Source organism: Somniosus microcephalus, chromosome 12, assembly GCF_052327205.1.
Source record: "Somniosus microcephalus isolate GS21.2 chromosome 12, FLI_Smic_1.0, whole genome shotgun sequence".
NCBI classification, from domain to species: Eukaryota; Metazoa; Chordata; class Chondrichthyes; order Squaliformes; family Somniosidae; genus Somniosus; species Somniosus microcephalus.
This window is the reverse complement of record NC_140998.1, coordinates 100,632,309-100,655,611: the sequence shown is the minus strand read 5'-3', so window position 1 is coordinate 100,655,611 and position 23,303 is coordinate 100,632,309.

Genomic DNA, 23,303 nt, shown 5'->3' with positions numbered 1-23,303 from the left:
ACATTTTAAAAACAACTACTATATCGCCAAGCAGGAAAACAACTACTTTAGCACAAGTTCCAGAGCTAGCAGCATAATTGCACCGTTTTCGATTCTAGAGCTAAAATAAAACATCTTACTTGGTGTAACCTCATGCGTCTTTAAAATTACAGGGATACAAACTTAGCAAGATTTGTTTAAAATCCAACTAAGCACATTCTCTTAAAGCAAAAGAGATGCAAGGTGTACGGAATGTCATGTTTCCATTTTCTGAAAAGCAACAAATACCCCAAGCTTAAAGGATAAAGTGTGTAAGTGTTTTTACAGAACACATAGCCAGTTATACGACTTGTATGAAAACACAAACCTTATATATTCGTAAAATTTGACACTATAAAGCTAAAACTAATAAAATACAATTTAAGGTATATTTTTCAAATATTTAAGTATGTTCCAGAGAGTAATGGCTTGGATCAGTACGCTTCCCTCTGTGACTTGTTCAAGTGTGACTGGATAGCTGGAACATATTTTAATTAAGCTGAAGCCAATTGAAGTCCAACAAACTGGTGCGGAGAAAAGTGAGACTTTTCATGCGACAAGGCCGTGAAAATATTGGGGAGAGGGAGGAGGTCATTTTTTTAATCGATGCCAATTGTATACCGAATCGTGTGGGGAAATATTTATGGTGAAATAAAGAGGGAATATCAAATAAACACATATTATGGCGAATTTATAATTAAGAAACTTCTTAAACCCTGCCATTTACGAGGAGTGAAGTGGAGATAGCCTTGGACTCCACCTATCTCCATTGCCTGAGCACTGCGGTTAGCTGCAGCCACAGCAGTGAATGCAAGCGGAGCAGCCGTGCCTGCTGGCGCCCAGGTTCCACTTGGTAGTCACAGCAACAGCGCGTGGTGCCGCGAGACACTTGGTCACAGACTCCATGAGGCGCGCTTCTTGCACTTTTTGTTGTTCAAGCCAAATCGCGGGCATGTCGGCGGTTGTCATAGTGAGGCGGCTTCAAAAGCCCAGAAGAGGAGCAAATGAGGTGTACCTGGGGGACGAGGGAGAGGTGGCCATTTTTTAAAAAAGCTTAAGCTTTCTTTGTTGTCTAACGACCCATTTTTAGAGTATAAATAGAATTCCATACGATTGTGGGTGCATTTACACTGCATCCACTGGTTTGAGACCAAATGCTGCAGCACAGGTTTCAGCCAGGTAGAATTCTGGTTACATTACTTATCAGCTAGTGGCTCAGTTGGTAGCACTCTCGCCTCTGAGTCAGAAGGTTGTGGGTTCAAGTGCCTACTCCAGAGACTTGAGTACAATAAATCTAGGCTGACACTCCAATGCAGTGCTGAGGGAGTTGCTGTTGGAGGTGTTGTCTTTTGGATGGGATGTTAAACCAAGTCTGCACTCTTATAGGTAGATATAAAATATACCATGGAACTATTTCGATGAAGAGCGGTGGAATTATCCCTGGCGTGGTGGTCAATATTTATCCCTTAATCAACAATAACAAAAGCCGATTATTTGGTCATTATCACATAGCTGTTTGAGGGAGCTTGCTGAGTGCAAATTGGTTGCTACATTACAACAGTGACTATATTTCATTGGCTGTGAAGTGCTTTGGGACATCTGGTGGTTGTGACAGGGCTATATAAATGCAAGTTTTTTTTCCGAGGAACTTTAACTGTCCAGGAGAAAGCTTTGTACAGGCACAGAGCTGTCTTGAAAAGTCAAAAAAAAGAGAGTAAGGAGGACAGAATCTCTGCTCTCTAAATATTTAAATTATAGATCAGGTAGATTTGCAGTGCTCAGAGAATCCAACACACTTTGCATACCAGATTTTGTCATGGCACAGGATATGCACGCTATGCAGTGTAACTATTGTTCAGGAATTCTCAGATCACCGTGCTCTGGAATCTAGTCAGGCCCCGACTCCGGATTTACTCACTGCCAGTTTTGCATCGGTGTGATGATCCAATTGTTTTGCACTGACACTAAAATTGCAGTATAAATGGACTGTAAGACAAGTTGGGCCTTTTGAGTTTAAAAACTGATAGTTGCAGGGTTACTTTTTTTCTTGATGTAGATACTCAGTGATGCTGACACTCATATTTACATAAATAATATGAGTTATGAATACATTGAAAGTTATTCTGTTAAATCTTACAGCAGGGATGTGCAAATTGTGGAAGAGAGCACAAAACATCTATTTACACAAATAGGAGACAGCAGATGAGGACTTTGTATAATATGTACCAATACCTATACTCTTGCGACCACAACTAAAAGCTAGGTAAGAGCTACCTGAAGTTACATGATGCTTTTCAGCTTCAGGTCAAACTTCACTCACATTTATTACATTTATTGTTTATATGATTTTGAATTTTATTTTCCAGTGGCTGAATAGAACTACCTAAAAATGGAACTAATAAGTGGTAAACAATTTAAACCAGCCTTTTAAATAGGATTTAATATATTTGTCCTGTGATGTAAATAGTTAAAAAATGCAATTAAAGGTACAAGGTATTGGCTAAATCTTGGTTTTCTAATTATGTTGATACCCACTCAAGCTTCATTTTTACAGTTTAAGTTATTCCAATCATTCAATTATTATCTTGCATTGGGCTGCTAGCCATCTATTAATGTTATCCTATATGTTTATTAAATTAGTGTAGAAATTCCAGTCACTTCCATTATGCAGGTATCTCTATGGAAGCTTACAAAATATGTTGCCATAACAATTTACTGCACATACAGTGCTTTCCTTAGAGTTGTAAGTTGTGCAGTCACTACAAATTTGATCCTCCCACAGGAGTAGCTTGCTCAAATTATGGTAAAATCATATTTTCCACAAGTGTTTTAGAAGCTCAATACTCGGATCATTCATGTGTGCTGTGCTTTTGTGTGTACATGGAAGTTATTTTCTTTGTGTTGTTCAGTGATGTGGTGAAAAACCAAAGCATTACAGCTGTATGATCATTTTCAAGTTTTTAATGAGAGTGGGATTTGGGAACATCTGTCAGGGCAATAACAACACATTCTACATAATGAAGACACACTAGAACGTCCCTCAAGGTTCAATTTCATTAGATAACTGGGGACTTTAAACAATGCAGTTATACCTCAGTTAGAAGTTTTGGGAGTGAGTGCCAGTTATATCGCTGTACTTCATTATTCCATGTTCAAGCAAACTGGAATTTCTATGCTCATGTACTTAAATGTGTACAGGGAGAACCATTAGTAAGCATAGGAATACCAGCAAAATTTTAATGTTAATAAAGAGCCAATAAAACAGATAGTTATTTTCTAACATTAGAAACTTAAAAGAGAAGAAAAGTCAAATGTGACTACTCCTTATTCAAAATACCTCTCCTTTTTATAGAATAATATTATAAACTTGACCTTAAATTTATTTGACCTTTTTTGAAATGCAGTAGATGGTTGTTGGCATAAAACCTGAGCACACTGATTAGTACCAAATAATATATACATAAGCCAAAGGCAAAACACACCCAATCTCTTCAAAGAGGAAACTCTAGGGTCAATAATATGGAGCCATCTTGGTACAAGGATATTCCGGTTACACTCAGAAAAGCATCATCAAGGCTTTCTTACATACAACATACAAAAATGACTGGCAGGAAAAGACCATCTAGCTTATCAAGCCTGCCCCACACAATCATGATACCTGAAGCATCATGATTAGGCACCCCCCACCAACCAGCAGCATGTACTGGTACTGGTGCCATTTGCAATACATAGCCACACAAATACTTTAAATTAAATGTAAAATCAAACATTTTCTTCCAAGGAAGAGTGAAAGGGCTGCCAAAATTATGAAAGTATCCATAAATAAGCCTAACCCAGTGCTTCCGGTCCCCTATATGAGGTATGGGCAACCCAAAACAAACTATATAGGACTGGCCATCATCAGCACCCTATTCTTTGGCAGTGCCACACTCAAAGAAATGTCCAGGAAATCCTTAGAAGGTGGATTTGAGAAAGGTGATGCTAGTCTACTTTGTTTCTAGGTCAATATACATTGGTTTTGTGAATTGGTTTCTCGTGTGTACTACGAGTTTGCTGAATCCTTTCACAAAGGATTAAAATCCCTAAGCCAATTAATTAGTATTTTAGCCAACTTGATTAAAAAAAACCATGATGTCTCCTGTAAGAGCTTCAGGCTAGATCCCTGCAACAAGTGTATCAAAAGAACCACTTGATAATTCCCCCATTGGCCTGCAGGCAATTAGGAATTGTGGGGAGGGGGGTTGGACAAACTGCCAATGATGGACAAAAGTTCCAAATTTACAGAAGAGTTTTTAGCACATGGGTTACTTAATAGCTCAATGTTCTCATTCCAGTGGCCTTTTTTCTAGATCTAACATAGACCACAACAAGGAATGTGTGTAAGATTTCCCATTTCTGCTTCTCATAGTCCTTGGATTTTGATTGACACACAGAAGGTATGGGATCTGTTCCCAAATAGACCAGGCTCGTGGAGACCCTGAATAATACCCCAGTCATAATTTTAGTGGTCAGTTAGTGGGCCACATTCTTGAACTGTTGCAGTCCATGATGTGAAAGTACTCCTACAATGCTGTTAGGTAGTGAGTTACAGGATTTTGACCCAGCGACAATGAAGGAATGACGATATATATCCAAATCAGGATGGTGTGTGACTTGGAGAGCAACTTGGACGTGATGGTGTTCCCATGCACCTGATACCATTGTCCTTGGCGGGGAACTGGTGTCACATACAGGCCAGACCAGATAAGCACTGCAGGCTTCCCTAAAGGAAAAAAAATCTGCCCCAGAACTTCCTGGCCATTCTGCATCTCTGAGCCCTTATCTCAATTAGCTGTTATGATTCTGTGCTGGGAGTCCCTTTGTCTAGGTCTTCCAAGGATCTTAGCTTCCGAAAATTCCAGTGTTAATCCAGGTTTCCCTGGAATTCCTATAAATATTTACATAATTTGTTAGAAGTCATTTAAAAACCCAATTCGAGTTCATATTGTTGCTATTTCAGTATTTCATGACCTCCCAAACCCACGACCTCTACCACTGAGAAGGACAAGGGCAGCAGGCTCATAGGAACACCATCACGTGCATGGTCCCCTCCAAGTTACACACCATCCTGACTTGGAAACATATCGCCATTCCTTCATCGTCGCTGGGTCAAAATACTGGAACTCCCTCCCTAACAACACTGTGGGAGTACCTTCACCACACAACAGCTCACCACCACTTTCACAAGGCCAATTAGGGATGGGCAATAAATGCTGGCATTGCCAGCGATGCCCACATCCCAGAAATGAATTTTAAAAAGTTTTTAGTTCCCAATGGGATCTTAATTTAATTCTTCACAAGTCAATGCATTCACCATTTGAGCTTCTTCAAACATATACGGCTAGAAATTGGTTGATGCCACACCTGTTTTACAGCCGTAAAAAGGATGCCAAAGTGTCTAATATGGCAGGTGGTGTGCCCGCGCACATTATACAAGGGAAGTGCGCCATATGCCATATTGGTGAAGGCAGAAAAAGTGGCATCGTGGGCCAGCAGTGAAACGAGCATTAGCCCCATTGCATATGCAACTAAGAGGCCTTAATGACTGTCTGAGGCCCCCTTTACAAAATTGGTCTGCGCTGAACCCAACCGGCGCTTGGACAGCTGTATTCAGGAAAAAATGGTCTACATGCAACCTCACGAGTGGTCCAAAAAGGGACTGCTGGAGAACGCCAACAAAAGGTAAGTTTGCTAAAAAAATATCTATGTGAATATGGAGCAGGCAGAGCAGGAGTACTTCTCCTGGCTCCACTACAGTGCACGCCACACACTCGTCCATTTCCCCCTCTCTCATCCGTTTCCCCATCTGGTCCCCTTCGCCCCCCTCTGGTCCACTTTGCCCCCCTCTGGTCCCCTTTGCCCCCCTTTGCGTGGGTTTTCTCCGGGTGCTCCGGTTTCCTCCCACAGTCCAAAGATGTGCGGGTTAGGTTGATTGGCCATGATTAAAAATTGACCCTTAGTGTTAGGGGGGATTAAATACGTGGGGTTACGGGGATAGGACTTGGGTGGGATGGCTGTCGGTGTAGGGACCGGGTGCTAGGGTTTGGATGATCAGCCATGATCTCGTTGAATGGCAGAGCAGGCTCGAAGGGCCGAATGGCCTACTCCTGCTCCTATCTTCTATGTTTCTATGTTATGTTTCTATGTTTCGCCCTCCTCTGGTCCCCTTCTCATCCCCCTCTCGTCCCCTTCGCCCCTTCTCGTCCCCTTTGCCTCCCCTCTCGGCCCCTTCACCCCCGCTCAGCCCCTTCACCCCACTCTCGTGCCCTCTCGTCCCTTTCACCCCCTCTCTGGTCCCCTTTGCCCCCTCACATCCCCTTCATCCCCCTCTCATCCCCTTAACCCTCCTCTCATCCCCTTCACCACCCTCGCATCCCCTTTGCCCCCCTCTCATCCTCTCTTGTCCCCTTTGCACCCCCCTTGTCCGCTTCATCCCCCTCTCATCCTCTCTCATCCCCTTCACCTCCCTCTCTGGTCCCCTTCGTCCCCCTCTCATCCCCTTCATCCCCCTCTCGTCCCCTTCTCGTTCCCTCTCATCGCCTTTCGTCTCCTTTGTCCCCCTCTCGTCCCCTTTGTCCCACTCTAGTCCCCTTTGTCCGACTCTAGTACCCTTTGTCCCACTCTAGTCCCCTTTCATCCCCTTTCGTCCCCTCTCATCCCCTCTTATCCCCTTTGTCCTCTTTGTCCCCTCTTGTCCCCTTTGGTCCCCTTTGTCCTCTCTCAACCCCTTTAACTTTTTGTCCCCTTGCGTCCCCTTTGACCCCACTCGTCCCCTTTGTCCCCTCTCGTCCCCTTTGACCCTTTGTCCCCTCTCGTCCCCTTTCTCCCCTCTCGTTCCCTTTGTCACCTCTCGTCCCCTTTGACCCTTTATCCCCTGTCAACCCCTTTGTCCCCTCTCGTCCACTTTGTCCCCTCTCGTCCTCTTTGTCCCCTTTGACCCTTTGTCCCCTCTCATCACCTTTGACCCTTTGTCCCCTCTCATTGCCTCTCATCCCCTTTGACCCCTTTGTCCCATCTTGTCCCCTCTCATCCCCTTTATCTCCTCTCGTCGCCTCTCGTTTCCTTTGACCGCTTTGTCCCCTCTCATCCCCTTTCGTCCCCTCTCGGCCCCTTTGTCTCCTCTCGTCCCCTCTTGTCCCCTTTGTCCCCTCTCGTCCGGTTTGACCCTTTGTCCTCTCTCGACCCCTTTGTCCCCTCTCATCCCCTTTCGTCCCCTCTCGGCCCCTTTGTCTCCTCTCGTCCCCTCTTGTCCCCTTTGTCCCCTCTCGTCCCCTTTGTCACCTCTCGTCCCCTTTGTCCCCTCTCATCCCCTTTGTCCCATCTCATCCCCTCTCATCCCCTTTGTCCCCTCTCGTCCGGTTTGACCCTTTGTCCACTCTCGACCCCTTTGTCCCCTCTCGTCCCCTTCACCCCCTCTCGTCCACTTCGCCCCCTCTCGTCCCCTTCGCCCCCTCTCGTCCCCTTCGCCCCCTCTCGTCCTCCTTCGTCCCTCTCGTCCCCTTTGCCCCCTCTCATCCCCTCTCGTCCCCCTTCGCCCCTCTCATCCCCTTCGCCCCCTCTCATCCCCTCTCGTCCCCCTTCGCCACCTCTCATCCCATCTTGTCCCCCTTCGCCCCTCTCGTCCCCTCTCATCCCCTTTGTCCCCTCTCATCCCCTTCGCCCCCTCTCGTCCCCTTTGACCATTTGTCCACTCTCGTCCCCTCTCATCCCCTTTGTCCCCTCTCATCCCCTTCGCCCCCTCTCGTCCCCTTTGACCATTTGTCCACTCTCGTCCCCTCCCTTCCCCTTTGTCAACTCTCGTCCCCTTTGTCCCCTCTCATCCCCGCTCGTCCCCTTTGACCCTTTGTCCCCTCTCGTCCGGTTTGACCCTTAGTCCCCTCTTGTCCCCTCTCGACCCCTTTGTCCCCACTCGTCCCCTTCGCCACCTCTAGTCCCCTTCACCCCCTCTCGTCCCCTCTCATCCCCCATCGCGCCCTCTCGTCCCCTCTCGTCCCCCCTCATCCCCTCTCGTCCCCTTTGTCCCCTCTCATCCCCTTTGACCCTCTCGCCCCCTCTCATCCCCTTTGTCCCCTTTGTCCCCATCTCATCCCCTTTGTCCCCTTTGTCCCTATTCATCCCCTTTGTCCCCTCTCGTCCCCTTTGCCCCTCTCGTCCCCACTCGTCCCCTTTGTCCCCTCTCATCCCCTTTGTCCCCTCCTGTCCCCTTTGTCCGATCTCGTCCCCTTTGCCCCCTCTCATCCCCGCTCGTCCCCTCTCGTCCCCTTTGTCCCCTCTCGTCCCCTTTGCCCCCTCTCGTCCCCTCTCGTCCACTTTGACCCATCTCGTCCCCTTTGTCCCCTCTCATCCCATTTGTCCCCTCTCGTCCCCTCTCCTCCCCTCTCGTCCCCTCTCCTCCCCTCTCGACCCCTCTCGTCCCCTCTCGTCCCCTCTCATCCCCTTTATCCCCTCTCGTCCCCTTTGTCCCCTCTCATCCCCTTTGTCCCCTCTCGTCCCCTGTCGTCCCCTTTGTCCCCTCTCGTCCCCTTTGTCCCCTCTCGTCCCCTTTGTCCCCTCCCGTCCCCTCTCGTCCCCTTTGACCCTTTGTCCCCTCTCATCCCCTTTGTCCCCTCTCATCCCCTATCGTCCCCTCTCATCCCCTTTGTCCCCTCTCGTCCCCTTTGACTCTTTGTCCCCTCTCGTCCCCTTTGACTCTTTGTCCCCTCTCATCCCCTTTGTCCCCCCTCGTCCCCACTCGCCCCCCTCGCCCCCCCTCGTCCCTCCCCTCGTTCCCCCTCGTCCCCTCCGTCCCCTCTCGTCCCCTTGTCCCCTCTCGTCCCTCTCGTCCCCTTTGTCCCCTCTCATCCCTTTGTCCCCTCTCGTCCCTTCTCATCCCCCTTGTCCCCTCTCGTCCCCCCTCGTCCCCCCTCGTCCCCTTTGTCCCCTCTCGTCCCCCTCGTCCCCCTTGTCCCCCTCGTCCCTCTCATCCCCTTTGTCCCCTCTCATCCCGTGTCCCCCCTCGTCCCCTTTGTCCCCTCTTGTCCCCCCTCTTCCCCCTCTCGTCCTCCCTCTTCCCCCCTCATTCCCCCTCTTCCCCCCTCTCGTCCTCCCTCTTCCCCCCTCGTCCCCTCTCGTCCCCCCTCGTCCCCTTTGTCCCCTCTCGTCCCCCCTCTTCCCCCCTCTCGTCCTCCCTCTTCCCCTCTCGTCCCCCCTCGTCCCCTCTCGTCCCCCCTCGTCCCCTTCGTCCCCTCTCTCCCCCCTCGTCCCCTTCGTCCCCTCTCGTCCCCCTTGTCCCCCTTGTCCCCTCTCGTCCCCCTTGTCCCCTCTCGTCCCCCCTCGTCCCCTTCGTCCCCTCTCTCCCCCCTCGTCCCCCTTGTCCCCTCTCGTCCCCCTTGTCCCCTCTCGTCCCTCTCGTCCTCTTTGTCGCCTCTCATCCCCCCTCTTCCCCTCTCGTCCCCCCTCGTCCCCTTCGTCCCCTCTCGTCCCCCCTCGTCCCCTTCGTCCCCTCTCTCCCCCCTCGTCCCCTTCGTCCCCTCTCTCCCCTCTTGTCCCCCTTGTCCCCTCTCGTCCCCCTTGTCCCCTCTCGTCCCTCTCATCCCCTTTGTCGCCTCTCGTCCCCCCTCTTCCCCCCTCGTCCCCTCTCGTCACCGCTCGTCCCCTCTCTCCCCCCTCGTCCCCTTTGTCCCCTCTCTCCCCTCTTGTCCCCTCTCGTCCCCGCTCATCCCCTTTGCCTCGTCCCCTCTCGTCCCCTCTCATCCCCCCTCGTCCCCTTTGACCCTCTCGCCCCCTCTTGTCCCCTTTGTCCCCTTTGTCCCCATCTCGTCCCCTTTGTCCCCTCTCATCCCATTTGTCCCCTCTCGTCCCCTCTCGTCCCCTTTGTCCCCTCTCGTCCCCTCTCGTCCCCTTTGTCCCCTCCCGTCCCCTTTGTCCCCTCTCGTCCCCTCTTGTCTCCTTTGCCCCCTTTATCCCCTCTTGTCCGCTTTGCCCTCTCTCGTCCCCTCTCGTCCCCTTTGTCCCCTCTCGTCCCCTCTCCTCCCCTTTGTTCCCTCCCGTCCCCTTTGTCCCCTCTCGTCCCCTTTGTCCCCTCTCGTCCCCTTTGTCCCCTCTCGTTCCCTCTCCTCCCCTTTGTTCCCTCCCGTCCCCTTTGTCCCCTCTCGTCCCCTTTGTCCCCTCTCGTCCCCTTTGTCCCCTCTCGTTCCCTCTCCTCCCCTTTGTCCCCTCCCGTCCCCTTTGTCCCCTCTCGTCCCCTTTGTCCCCTCTCGTCCCCTTTGTCCCCTCTCGCCCCCTCTCGCCCCCTATCGTCCCCTCTGTCCCCTCTCATCCCCCTTCATCCCCCCTCGTCTCCTTTGTCCCCTCTTGTCCCCCCTCTTCCCCCCCTCTCGTCCTCCCTCTTCCCCCCTCGTCCCCCTCTTCCCCCTCTCGTCCTCCCTCTTCCCCCCCTCGTCCCCTCTCATCCCCCCTCATCCCCTTTGTCCCCTCTCGTCCCCCTCTCGTCCTCCCTCTTCCCCTCTCGTCCCCCCTCATCCCCTCTCGTCCCCCCTCGTCCCCTTCGTCCCCTCTCTCCCCCCTCATCCCCCTTGCCCCTCTCGTCCCCCTTGTCCCCTCTCGTCCCTCTCATCCCCTTTGTCGCCTCTCGTCCCCCCTCTTCCCCCCTCTTCCCCCCTCGTCCCCTCTCGTCCCCTTTGTCCCCTCTCTCCCCTCTTGTCCCCTCTCTCCCCTCTCTCCCCTCTTGTCCCCTCTCTCCCCTCTTGTCCCCTCTCTCCCCTCTCGTCTCCCTTGTCCCCTCTCGTTCCCCTTGTCCCCTCTCGTCCCCCTTGTCCCCTCTCATCCCTCTCGTCCCCTTTGTCGCCTCTCGTCCCCCCTCTTCCCCCCTCGTCCCCTCTCGTCCCGCTTTGTCCCCTTCGTCCCCTCTCTCCCCCCGCGTCCCCTTCGTCCCCTCTCTCCCCTCTCGTCCCCTCTGTCCCCTCTCGTCCCCCTTGTCCCCTCTCGTCCCTCTCATCCCCTTTGTCGGCTCTCGTCCCCCCTCATCCCCTCTCGTCCCCTCTCGTCCCCTTTGTCCCCCTCTCGTCCCCTCTCGTCCACCCTCGTCCCCTCTCATCCCCCCCTCATCCCCTTTGTCCCCTCTCGTCCCCCCTCTTCCGATTTGTCCCCTCTCGTCCCCCCTCTTCCGATTTGTCCCCTCTCGTCCCCTTTGTCATCTCCCGTTCCCCCTCTTCCCCCTCTCATCCCCCCTCGTCCCCTCTCGTCCCTTTTGTCCCCCTCTCATCCCCTCTCGTACCCCCTCGTCCCCTTTGTCCCCTCTCGTCCCCCCTCATCGCCTTTGCCTCGTCCCCTCTCGTCCCCCCTCGTCCCCCCCTCATCTCCTTTGTCCCCTCTCATCCCCTCTCGTCCCCCCTCGTCCCCTCTCAGCCACGCTCGTCCCCATTGTCCCCTCTCGTCCCCCCTCTTCCCCCTCATCCCCTCTCGTCCCCTTTGTCCCCCTCTCATCCCCTCTCGTCCCCCCTCATCCCCTTTGTCCCCTCTCATCGCCTCTCGCCCCCCTTCGTCCCCTTTGTCCCCTCTCGTCCCCTTTGTCAGCTCTCGTCCTCTCTCGTTCCCCCTCTTCCCCCCTCGTCGCCTCTCATCACCCCTCGTCCCCTCTCATCCCTTTCATCCCGTGTCCCCCCTCGTCCCCTTTGTCCCCTCTTGTCCCCCCTCTTCCCCCTCTCGTCCTCCCTCTTCCCCCTCTCGTCCTCCCTCTTCCCCCCTCATCCCCCCTCTTCCCCCCTCTCGTCCTCCCTCTTCCCCCCTCGTCCCCTCTCGTCCCCCCTCGTCCCCTTTGTCCCCTCTCGTCCCCCCTCTTCCCCCCTCTCGTCCTCCCTCTTCCCCTCTCGTCCCCCCTCGTCCCCTCTCGTCCCCCCTCGTCCCCTTCGTCCCCTCTCTCCCCCCTCGTCCCCTTCGTCCCCTCTCGTCCCCTCTCGTCCCCCTTGTCCCCTCTCGTCCCCCTTGTCCCCTCTCGTCCCTCTCGTCCTCTTTGTCGCCTCTCATCCCCCCTCTTCCCCTCTCGTCCCCTCTCGTCCCCCCTCGTCCCCTTCGTCCCCTCTCTCCCCCCTCGTCCCCTTCATCCCCTCTCTCCCCTCTCGTCCCCTCTCTCCCCTCTTGTCCCCCTTGTCCCCTCTCGTCCCCCTTGTCCCCTCTCGTCCCTCTCATCCCCTTTGTCGCCTCTCGTCCCCCCTCTTCCCCCCTCATCCCCTCTCGTCCCCTCTCTCCCCCCTCGTCCCCTTTGTCCCCTCTCTCCCCTCTTGTCCCCTCTCGTCCCCGCTCATCCCCTTTGCCTCGTCCCCTCTCATCCCCTCTCATCCCCCCTCGTCCCCTTTGACCCTCTCGCCCCCTCTTGTCCCCTTTGTCCCCATCTCGTCCCCTTTGTCCCCTCTCATCCCATTTGTCCCCTCTCGTCCCCTCTCGTCCCCTTTGTCCCCTCTCGTCCCCTCTCGTCCCCTTTGTCCCCTCCCGTCCCCTTTGTCCCCTCTCGTCCCCTCTTGTCTCCTTTGCCCCCTTTATCCCCTCTTGTCCGCTTTGCCCTCTCTCGTCCCCTCTCGTCCCCTTTGTCCCCTCTCATCCCCTCTCCTCCCCTTTGCTCCCTCCCGTCCCCTTTGTCCCCTCTCGTCCCCTTTGTCCCCTCTCGTCCCCTTTGTCCCCTCTCGTTCCCTCTCCTCCCCTTTGTTCCCTCCCGTCCCCTTTGTCCCCTCTCGTCCCCTTTGTCCCCTCTCGTCCCCTTTGTCCCCTCTCAATCCCTCTCCTCCCCTTTGTCCCCTCCCGTCCCCTTTGTCCCCTCTCGTCCCCTTTGTCCCCTATCGTCCCCTTTGTCCCCTCTCGCCCCCTATCGTCCCCTCTGTCCCCTCTCATCCCCCTTCATCCCCCCTCGTCTCCTTTGTCCCCTCTTGTCCCCCCTCTTCCCCCCCTCTCGTCCTCCCTCTTCCCCCCTCGTCCCCCTCTTCCCCCTCTTGTCCTCCCTCTTCCCCCCCTCGTCCCCTCTCATCCCCCCTCATCCCCTTTGTCCCCTCTCGTCCCCCCTCTTCCCCCTCTCGTCCTCCCTCTTCCCCTCTCGTCCCCCCTCGTCCCCTCTCGTCCCCCCTCGTCCCCTTCGTCCCCTCTCTCCCCCCTCATCCCCTTCATCCCCTCTCGTCCCCTCTCATCCCCCTTGCCCCTCTCGTCCCCCTTGTCCCCTCTCGTCCCTCTCATCCCCTTTGTCGCCTCTCGTCCCCCCTCTTCCCCCCTCTTCCCCCCTCGTCCCCTCTCGTCCCCTTTGTCCCCTCTCTCCCCTCTTGTCCCCTCTCTCCCCTCTCTCCCCTCTTGTCCCCTCTCTCCCCTCTTGTCCCCTCTCTCCCCTCTCGTCTCCCTTGTCCCCTCTCGTTCCCCTTGTCCCCTCTCGTCCCCCTTGTCCCCTCTCATCCCTCTCGTCCCCTTTGTTGCCTCTCGTCCCCCCTCTTCCCCCCTCGTCCCCTCTCGTCCCGCTTTGTCCCCTTCGTCCCCTCTCTCCCCCCGCGTCCCCTTCGTCCCCTCTCTCCCCTCTCGTCCCCTCTGTCCCCTCTCGTCCCCCTTGTCCCCTCTCGTCCCTCTCATCCCCTTTGTCGGCTCTCGTCCCCCCTCATCCCCTCTCGTCCCCTCTCGTCCCCTTTGTCCCCCTCTCGTCCCCTCTCGTCCCCCCTCGTCCCCTCTCATCCCCCCTCGTCCCCTTTGTCCCCTCTCGTCCCCCCTCTTCCGATTTGTCCCCTCTCGTCCCCTTTGTCATCTCCCGTTCCCCCTCTACCCCCCTCTCATCCCCCCTCGTCCCCTCTCGTCCCTTTTGTCCCCCTCTCATCCCCTCTCGTACCCCCTCGTCCCCTTTGTCCCCTCTCGTCCCCCCTCATCGCCTTTGCCTCGTCCCCTCTCGTCCCCCCTCGTCCCCCCCTCATCTCCTTTGTCCCCTCTCATCCCCTCTCGTCCCCCCTCGTCCCCTCTCAGCCACGCTCGTCCCCATTGTCCCCTCTCGTCCCCCCTGTTCCCCCTCATCCCCTCTCGTCCCCTTTGTCCCCCTCTCATCCCCTCTCGTCCCCCCTCATCCCCTTTGTCCCCTCTCATCGCCTCTCGCCCCCCTTCGTCCCCTTTGTCCCCTCTCGTCCCCTTTGTCAGCTCTCGTCCTCTCTCGTTCCCCCTCTTCCCCCCTCGTCGCCTCTCATCACCCCTCGTCCCCTCTCATCCCTTTTGTCCCCCTCTCGTACCCCCTCGTCCCCTTTGTCCCCTCTCGTCCCCTCTCGTCCCCCCTCATCCCCTTTGCCTCGTCCCCTCTCGCCCCCCTTGTCCCCTCTCGTCCCCTCTCATCCCCTTTGACCCTCTCGCCCCCTCGTGTCCCCTTTATCCCCTTTGTCCCCATCTCGTCCCCTTTGTCCCCTCTCGTCCCCTCTCGTCCCCTCTCGTCCCCTCTCGTCCCCTTTCTCCCCTTTCATCCCCTTTGTCCCCTCTCGTCCCCTTTGTCCCCTCTCGTCCCCTTTGTCCCCTCTCGTCCCCTCTTGTCTCCTTTGCCCACTTTATCCCCTTTGTCCCCCTCTTGTCCCCTTTGTCCCCTCTCGTCCCCCCTCTTCCCCCCTCGTCCCTTTTGTCCCCCTCTCATCCCCTCTCGTACCCCCTCGTCCCCTTTGTCCCCTCTCGTCCCCTTTGCCTCGTCCCCTCTCGTCCCCCCTCATCCCCTTTGTCCCCTCTCGTCCACCCTCGTCCCCTCTCAGCCCCGCTCGTCCCCTTTGTCGCCTCTCGTCCCCCCTCTTCCCCCTTCATCCCCTCTCGTCCCCCCTCTTCCCCCCTCGTCCCCTTTGTCCCCCTCTCGTCCCCTCTCGTCCCCCCTCATCCCCTTTGTCCCCTCTCATCGCCTCTCGCCCCCCCTCATCCCCTTTGTCCCCTCTCATCCCCTTTGTCCCCTCTCATCCCCTCTCGTCCCCACTCATCCCCTTTGCCTCGTCCCCTCTCGTCCCCTCTCATCCCCCCTCGTCCCCTCTCGTCCCCTTTGACCCTCTCGCCCCCTCTTGTCCCCTTTGTCCCCTTTGTCCCCTTTGTCCCCAACTCGTCCCCTTTGCCCCCTCTCGTCCCCTCTCGTCCCCTTTGTCCCCTCCCGTCCCCTTTGTCCCCTCTCGTCCGCTCGTCTCCTTTGCCCCCTTTATCCCCTCTTGTCCCCTCTCCTCCCCTTTGTTCCCTCCTGTCCCCTTTGTCCCCTCTCGTCCCCTTTGTCCCCTCTCGTCCCCTTTGTCCCCTCTCGTTCCCTCTCCTCCCCTTTGTCCCCTCCCGTCCCCTTTGTCCCCTCTCATCCCCTTTGTCCCCTCTCGTCCCCTCTCATCCCCTCTCGTCCCCTCTCATCCCCCTTCATCCCCCCTCATCTCCTTTGTCCCCTCTCATCCCCTCTGTCCCCTCTCATCCCCGCTCGCCCCCTCCATCCCCTCTCGTCCGCCCTCGTCCCCTCCGTCCCCTCTCGCCCCCCCTCGACCCTTCCGTCCACTCTCGCCCCCTTGTCCCCTCTCATCCCCTCTGTACCCTCTGTCCCCTTTGTCCCCTTCGTCCCCTCTTTGTCCGACCTCGTCCCCTCCGTCCCCTCTCGCCCCCCCTCGTCCCCCCGCGTCGCCCCACGTCCCCTTCATCCCCTCTCATCCCCTCTCATCCCCTCTGTCCCCTTCATCCCATCTCGTCCCCTCTCGTCCCCTTTGTCCCCTCCCGTCCCCTTTGTCCCCTCTCGTCCCCTCTCGTCCCCTCTTGTCCCCTTTGTCCCCTCTCATCCCCTCTCCTCCCCTGTCTCCGCTCCCGTCCCCTTTGTCCCCTCTCGTCCCCTTTGTCCCCTCTCATCCCCTTTGCCCCCTCTCGTTCCCTCTCCTCCCCTTTTTCCCCTCCCGTCCCCTTTGTCCCCTCCCATCCCCTTTGTCCCCTCTCATCCCCTTTGTCCCCTCTCATCCCCTTTGTCCCCTCCCATCCCCTTTGTCCCCTCCCATCCCCTTTGTCCCCTCCCATCCCCTTTGTCCCCTCCCATCCCCTTTGTCCCCTCCCATCCCCTTTGTCCCCTCCCATCCCCTTTGTCCCCTCCCATCCCCTTTGTCCCCTCTCATCCCCTTTGTCCCCTCTCGTCCCCTTTGTCCCCTCCCGTCCCCTTTGTCCCCTCCCATCCCCTTTGTCCCCTCCCATCCCCTTTGTCCCCTCCCATCCCCTTTGTCCCCTCCCATCCCCTTTGTCCCCTCCCATCCCCTTTGTCCCCTCCCATCCCCTTTGTCCCCTCCCGTCCCCTTTGTCCCCTCTCGTCCCCTTTGTCCCCTCTCGTCCCCTTTGTCCCCTCTCGTCCCCTTTGTCCCCTCCCGTCCCCTTTGTCCCCTCCCGTCCCCTTTGTCCCCTCCCGTCCCCTTTGTCCCCTCCCGTCCCCTTTGTCCCCTCCCATCCCCTTTGTCCCCTCCCATCCCCTTTGTCCCCTCCCATCCCCTTTGTCCCCTCCCGTCCCCTTTGTCCCCTCTTGTCCCCTTTGTCCCCTCTCATCCCCTCTCATCCCCTCTCGCCCCCTCTCGCCCCCTCTGTCCCCTCTCATCCCCCTTTATCCCCCCTCGTTTCCTCTGTCCCCTCTCATCCCCTCTGTCCCCTCTCATCCCCTCTCGTCCCCGCTTGTCCCCTCCATCCCCTCTCGTACCCCCTCGTCCCCTCCGTCCCCTCTCGTCCGCCCTCGTCCCCTCCGTCCCCTCTCGCCCCCACTCGTCGCTTCCGTCCCCTCTCGCCCCCTTCGTCCCCCTCATCCCCTCTGTACCCTCTGTCCCTTCGTCCCCTTCGTCCCCTCTCCGTCCCCTCTCGTCCCCTCTCATCCCCTCTCAGCGCCTCTGTCCCCTTCATCCCCTCTCGTCTGCTCTTGCCCCCTCTCGTCCCCGCACGTCCCCCCTCGTCCCCTCTCGTCCCCTCTCGTCCCCTCTCGCCCCCTCTCGCCCCCTCTCGTCACCGCTCGTGCCCCCGTGTTGCCCCGCGTCCCCTTCATCCCCTCTTGTCCCCTTCATCCCCTCTCATCCCCTCTCATCCCCTCTGTCCCCTCTCGCCCCCGCTCGTCCCCATTCGCTCCCTCTCGTCCCCTCTCGTCCCGGCTCATCTCCGCTCGACCCCTCTCGCCCCCGCTCGTCCCCTCCGTCCCCTCTCGCCCCCTCTCGTCCCCCCGCGTCCCCCCGCATCTGCTTCGTCCCCTCTCATCCCCTCTGTCCCCTCTCGCCCCCTTCATCCCCTCTCGCCCCCTCTCTCATCTCGTCCCCTCATCCACCCTCGCCCCCCTCTCGCCCCCTCTCATCCCCTCTCGTCCCCTGCGCCCCGCTCGTCCCCCCTCGTCCCCTCTCGTCCCCTCTCGCCCCCTCTCGTCCCCTCTCGCCCCCTCTCGTCCCCTCTCGTCCCCTCTCGTCCCCGCTCGTCCCCTCTCGTCCTCTTTGACCCTCTCGCCCCCTCTTGTCCCCTTTGTCCCCATCTCGTCCCCTTTATCCCCTTTGTCCCCATCTCGTCCCCTTTGTCCCCTCTCGTCCCCTTTGTACCCTTTCGTCCCCTTTGTCCCCTCTCGTCCCCTTTGTCCCCTCTCGTCCCCTTTGTCCCCTCTCGTCCCCGCTTGTCTCTTTTGCCCCCTTTATCCCCTCGTCCACTTTGCCCCCTCTCGTCCCCTCTCGTCCCCTTTGTCCCCTCGCGTCCCCTCTCCTCCCCTTTGTCCCCTCCCGTCCCCTTTGTCCCCTCTCGTTCCCTTTGTCCCCTCTCGTCCCCTTTGTCCCCTCTCGTTCCCTCTCCTCCCCTTTGTCCCCTCCCGTCCCCTTTGTCCCCTCTCATCCCCTTTGTACCCCTCTCGTTCCCTCTCGTCCCCCCTTCTCCCCTGTCATCCCCCCTCATCCCCTTTGTCCCCTCTCGTCCCCCCTCTTCCCCCCTCGTCCCCTCTCGTCCCCTTTGTCATCTCTCGTCCTCTCTCGTCCCCCCTCTTCCCCCCTCTTATCCCCCCTCATCCCCTCTCGCCTCTTTTGTCTCCCTCTCATCCCCTCTCGTACCCCCTCGTCCCCTTTGTCCCCTCTTGTCCCCCCTCATCCCCTTTGCCTCGTCCCCTCTCGCCCCCCTCATTCCCCCCTCGTCCACTTTGTCCCCTCTCATCCCCTCTCGTCCACCCTCGTCCCCTCTCAGCCCCGCTCGTCCCCTTTGTCGCCTCTCGTCCCCCCTCTTCCCCCTTCGTCTCCTCTCGTCCCCTTTGTCCCCAACTCGTCCCCTCTCGTCCCCCCTCATCCCCTTTGTCCCCTCTCATCGCCTCTCGCCCCCCCTCATCCCCTTTGTCCCCTCTCGTCCCCTCTCGTCCCCCCTCATCCCCTTTGCCTCGTCCCCTCTCGTCCCCTCTCATCCCCCTCTCGTCCCCTTTGACCCTCTCGCCCCCTCTTGTCCCCTTTGTCCCCTTTGTCCCCATCTCGTCCCCTTTGTCCCCTCTCATCCCATTTGTCCCCTCTCATCTCCCCTCGTCCCCTTTGTCCCCTCTCGTCCTCTTTATCCCCTCTCGTCCCCTTTGTCCCCTCTCATCCCCTTTGTCCCCTCTCATCCCCTTTGTCCCCCTCTCGTCCCCCCTTGTCCCCTCTCATCCCCCGTCATCCCCTTTGTCCCCTCTCGTCCCCCCTCTTCCCCCCTCGTCCCCTTTGTCCCCTCTCATCCCCTTTGTCCCCTCTCGTCCCCTCTCATCCCCCCTCGTCCCCTCTCGTCCCTTTTGTCCCCATCTCATCCCCTCTCGTACCCCCTTGTCCCCTTTGTCCCCTCTCGTCCCCCCTCATCCCATTTGCCTCCTTCCCTCTCGTCCCCCCTCGTCCCCCCTCATCCCCTTTGTCCCCTCTCATCCCCTCTCGTCCACCCTCGTCCCCTCTCAGCCCCGCTCGTCCCCTTTGTCGCCTCTCGTCCCCCCTCTTCCCCCCTCTTCCCCCTTCGTCCACTCTTGTCCCCCCTCTTCCCCCCTCGTCCCCTCTCATCGCCTCTTGCCCCCCCCTCGTCCCCTTTGTCCCCTCTCATCCCCTTTGTCCCCTCTCGTCCCCCCTCATCCCCTTTGCATCGTCCCCTCTCGTCCCCTCTCATCCCCTCTCGTCCCCTTTGACCCTCTCGCCCCCTCTTGTCCCCTTTGTCCCCTTTGTCCCCATCTCGTCCCCTTTGTCCCCTCTCATCCCATTTGTCCCCTCTCGTCCCCTTTGTCCCCTTTCGTCCCCTTTGTCCCCTCTCGTCCCCTTTGTCCCCTCTCGTCCCCTCTTGTCTCCTTTGCCACCTTTATCCCCTCTTGTCCGCTTTGCCCCCTCTCGTCCCCTCTCGTCCCCTTTGTCCCCTCTCGTCCCCTCTCCTCCCCTTTGTCCCCTCTCATCCCCTCTCGCCCCCTCTCGCCCCCTCTCGCCCCCTCTCGCCCCCTCTGTCCCCTCTCATCCCCCTTTATCCCCCCTCGTCTCCTCTGTCCCCTCTCATCCCCTCTGTCCCCTCTCATCCCCTCTCGTCCCCGCTCGTCCCCTCCATCCCCTCTCGTACCCCCTCGTCCCCCCTTGTCCCCTCCGTCCCCTCTCGTCCGCCCTCGTCCCCTCCGTCCCCTCTCGCCCCCCCTCGTCGCTTCCGTCCCCTCTCGCCCCCTTCGTCCCCTCTCATCCCCTCTGTACCCTCTGTCCCCTTCGTCCCCTTTGTCCCCTCTCGTCCCCTCTCGCCCCCTCTCATCACCACTCGTCCCCCCGCGTCGCCCCACATCCCCTTCATCCCCTCTTGTCCCCTCTCATCCCCTCTCAGTGCCTCTGTCCCCTTCATCCCCTCTCGTCTCCTCTTGCCCCCTCTCGTCCCCGCAAGTCCCCCCTCGTCCCCTCTCGTCCCCTCTCGTCCCCTCTCGCCCCCTCTCGCCCCCTCTCGTCACCGCTCGTCCCCCCGTGTTGCCCCGCGTCCCCTTCATCCCCTCTTGTCCCCTCTCATCCCCTCTCATCCCCTCTGTCCCCTCTCGCCCCCGCTCGCCCCCCCTCGTCCCCTCTCGCTCCCTCTTGTCCCCGCTCGTCCCGGCTCATCTCCGCAAGACCCCTCTCGTCCCCTCTCGTCCCCTCTCGTCCCCTCTCGCTCCCTCTCGTCCGCCCGCGTCCCCCCGCATCTGCTTCGTCCCCTCTCATCCCCTCTGTCCCCTCTCGCCCCCTTCATCCCCTCTCGTCCCCTCTCTCATCTCGTCCCCTCATCCACCCTCGCCCCCTCTCGCCCCCTCTCATCCCCTCTCGTCCCCTGCGCCCCGCTCGTCCCCCCTCATCCCCCCTCGTCCCCTCTCGTCCCCTCTCGCCCCCTCTCGTCCCCTCTCGCCCCCTCTCGTCCCCTCTCGTCCCCTCTCGTCCCCGCTCGTCCCCTCTCGTCCTCTTTGACCCTCTCGCCCCCTCTTGTCCCCTTTGTCCCCATCTCGTCCCCTTTATCCCCTTTGTCCCCATCTCGTCCCCTTTGTCCCCTCTCGTCCCCTTTGTACCCTTTCGTCCCCTTTGTCCCCTCTCGTCCCCTTTGTCCCCTCTCGTCCCCTTTGTCCCCTCTCGTCCCCGCTTGTCTCCTTTGCCCCCTTTATCCCCTCTTGTCCACTTTGCCCCCTCTCGTCCCCTCTCGTCCCCTTTGTCCCCTCGCGTCCCCTCTCCTCCCCTTTGTCCCCTCCCGTCCCCTTTGTCCCCTCTCGTTCCCTTTGTCCCCTCTCGTCCCCTTTGTCCCCTCTCGTTCCCTCTCCTCCCCTTTGTCCCCTCCCGTCCCCTTTGTCCCCTCTCATCCCCTTTGTACCCCTCTCGTTCCCTCTCGTCCCCCCTTCTCCCCTGTCATCCCCCCTCGTCCACTTTGTCCCCTCTCGTCCCCCCTCTTCCCCCCTCGTCCCCTCTCGTCCCCTTTGTCCCCCCTCGTCCCCTTTGTCCCCTCTCATCGCCTCTCGCGCCCCCCCTCGTCCCCTTTGTCCCCTCTCATCCCCTTTTTCAGCTCTCGTCCTCTCTCATTCCCCCTCTTCCCCCCTCGTCCCCTCTCATCCCCCCTCGTCCCCTTTTCCAGCTCTTGTCCTCTCTCGTTCCCCCTCTTCGCCCCTCTTCCCCCCTCGTCCCCTCTCATCCCCCCTCGTCCCCTCTCATCCCTTTTGTCCCCCTCTCATCCCCTCTCGTATCCCTGGTCCCCTTTGTCCCCTCTCGTCCCCCCTCGTCCCCCCTCGTCCCCCCTCGTCCCTTCTCGTCCCCCCTCATCCCCTTTGCATCGTCCCCTCTCGTCCCCTCTCATCCCCTCTCGTCCCCTTTGTCCCCTTTGTCCCCATCTCGTCCCCTTTGTCCCCTCTCATCCCATTTGTCCCCTCTTGTCCCCTCTCATCCCCTTTGTCCCCTTTGTCCCCTTTCGTCCCCTTTGTCCCCTCTCGTCCCCTTTGTCCCCTCTCGTCCCCTCTTGTCTCCTTTGCCACCTTTATCCCCTCTTGTCCGCTTTGCCCCCTCTCGTCCCCTCTCGTCCCCTTTGTCCCCTCTCGTCCCCTCTCCTCCCCTTTGTCCCCTCTCATCCCCTCTCGCCCCCTCTCGCCCCCTCTGTCCCCTCTCATCCCCCTTTATCCCCCCTCGTCTCCTCTGTCCCCTCTCATCCCCTCTCATCCCCTCTCGTCCCCGCTCGTCCCCTCCATCCCCTCTCGTACCCCCTCGTCCCCCCCTTGTCCCCTCCGTCCCCTCTCGTCCGCCCTCGTCCCCTCCGTCCCCTCTCGCACCCCCTCGTCGCTTCCGTCCCCTCTCGCCCCCTTCGTCCCCTCTCATCCACTCTGTACCCTCTGTCCCCTTCGTCCCCTTTGTCCCCTCTCATCCCCTCTCGCCCCCTCTCATCACCACTCGTCCCCCCGCGTCGCCCCACATCCCCTTCATCCCCTCTCGTCCCCTCTCATCCCCTCTCAGTGCCTTTGTCCCCTTCATCCCCTCTCGTCTCCTCTTGCCCCCTCTCATCCCCGCACGTCCCCCCTCGTCCCCTCTCGTCCCCTCTCGCCCCCTCTCGCCCCCTCTCGTCACCGCTCGTCCCCCCGTGTTGCCCCGCGTCCCCTTCATCCCCTCTTGTCCCCTCTCATCCCCTCTCATCCCCTCTGTCCCCTCTCACCCCCGCTCGTCCCCCCTCGTCCCCTCTCGCTTCCTCTCGTCCCCGCTCGTCCCGGCTCATCTCCGCAAGACACCTCTCGTCCCCTCTCGTCCCCTCTCGTCCCCTCTCGTCCCCCCGCGTCCCCCCGCATCTGCTTCGTCCCCTCTCATCCCCTCTGTCCCCTCTCGCCCCCTTCATCCCCTCTCGTCCCCTCTCTCATCTCGTCCCCTCATCCACCCTCGCCCCCTCTCGCCCCCTCTCGTCCCCTGCGCCCCGCTCGTCCCCTCTCGTCCCCTCTCGCCCCCTCTCGTCCCCTCTCGCCCCCTCTCGTCCCCTCTCGTCCTCTTTGACCCTCTCGCCCCCTCTTGTCCCCTTTGTCCCCATCTCGTCCCCTTTATCCCCTTTGTCCCCATCTCGTCCCCTTTGTCCCCTCTCGTCCCCTTTGTACCCTTTCGTCGCCTTTGTCCCCTCTCGTCCCCTTTGTCCCCTCTCTCGTCCCCTTTGTCCCCCTCTCGTCCCCGCTTGTCTCCTTTGCCCCCTTTATCCCCTCTTGTCCACTTTGCCCCCTCTCGTCCCCTCTCGTCCCCTTTGTCCCCTCGCGTCCCCTCTCCTCCCCTTTGTCCCCTCCCGTCCCCTTTGTCCCCTCTCATTCCCTTTGTCCCCTCTCGTTCCCTCTCCTCCCCTTTGTCCCCTCCCGTCCCCTTTGTCCCCTCTCATCCCCTTTGTACCCCTCTCGTTCCCTCTCGTCCCCCCTTCTCCCCTGTCATCCCCCCTCGTCCACTTTGTCCCCTCTCGTCCCCCCTCTTCCCCCCTCGTCCCCTTTGTCCCCTCTCGTCCCCTTTGTCCCCCTCGTCCCCTTTGTCCCCTCTCATCGCCTCTCGCGCCCCCCCTCGTCCCCTTTGTCCCCTCCGTCCCTCCTCTCGCCCCCCCCTCGTCGCTTCCGTCCCCTCTCGCCCCCTTCGTCCCCTCTCATCCCCTCTGTACCCTCTGTCCCCTTCGTCCCCTTGGTCCCCTCTCGTCCCCTCTCGCCCCCTCTCATCACCACTCGTCCCCCCCGCGTCGCCCCACATCCCCTTCATCCCCTCTCGTCCCCTCTCATCCCCTCTCAGTGCCTCTGTCCCCTTCATCCCCTCTCGTCTCCTCTTGCCCCCTCTCGTCCCCGCACGTCCCCCCTCGTCCCCTCTCGTCCCCTCTCGTCCCCT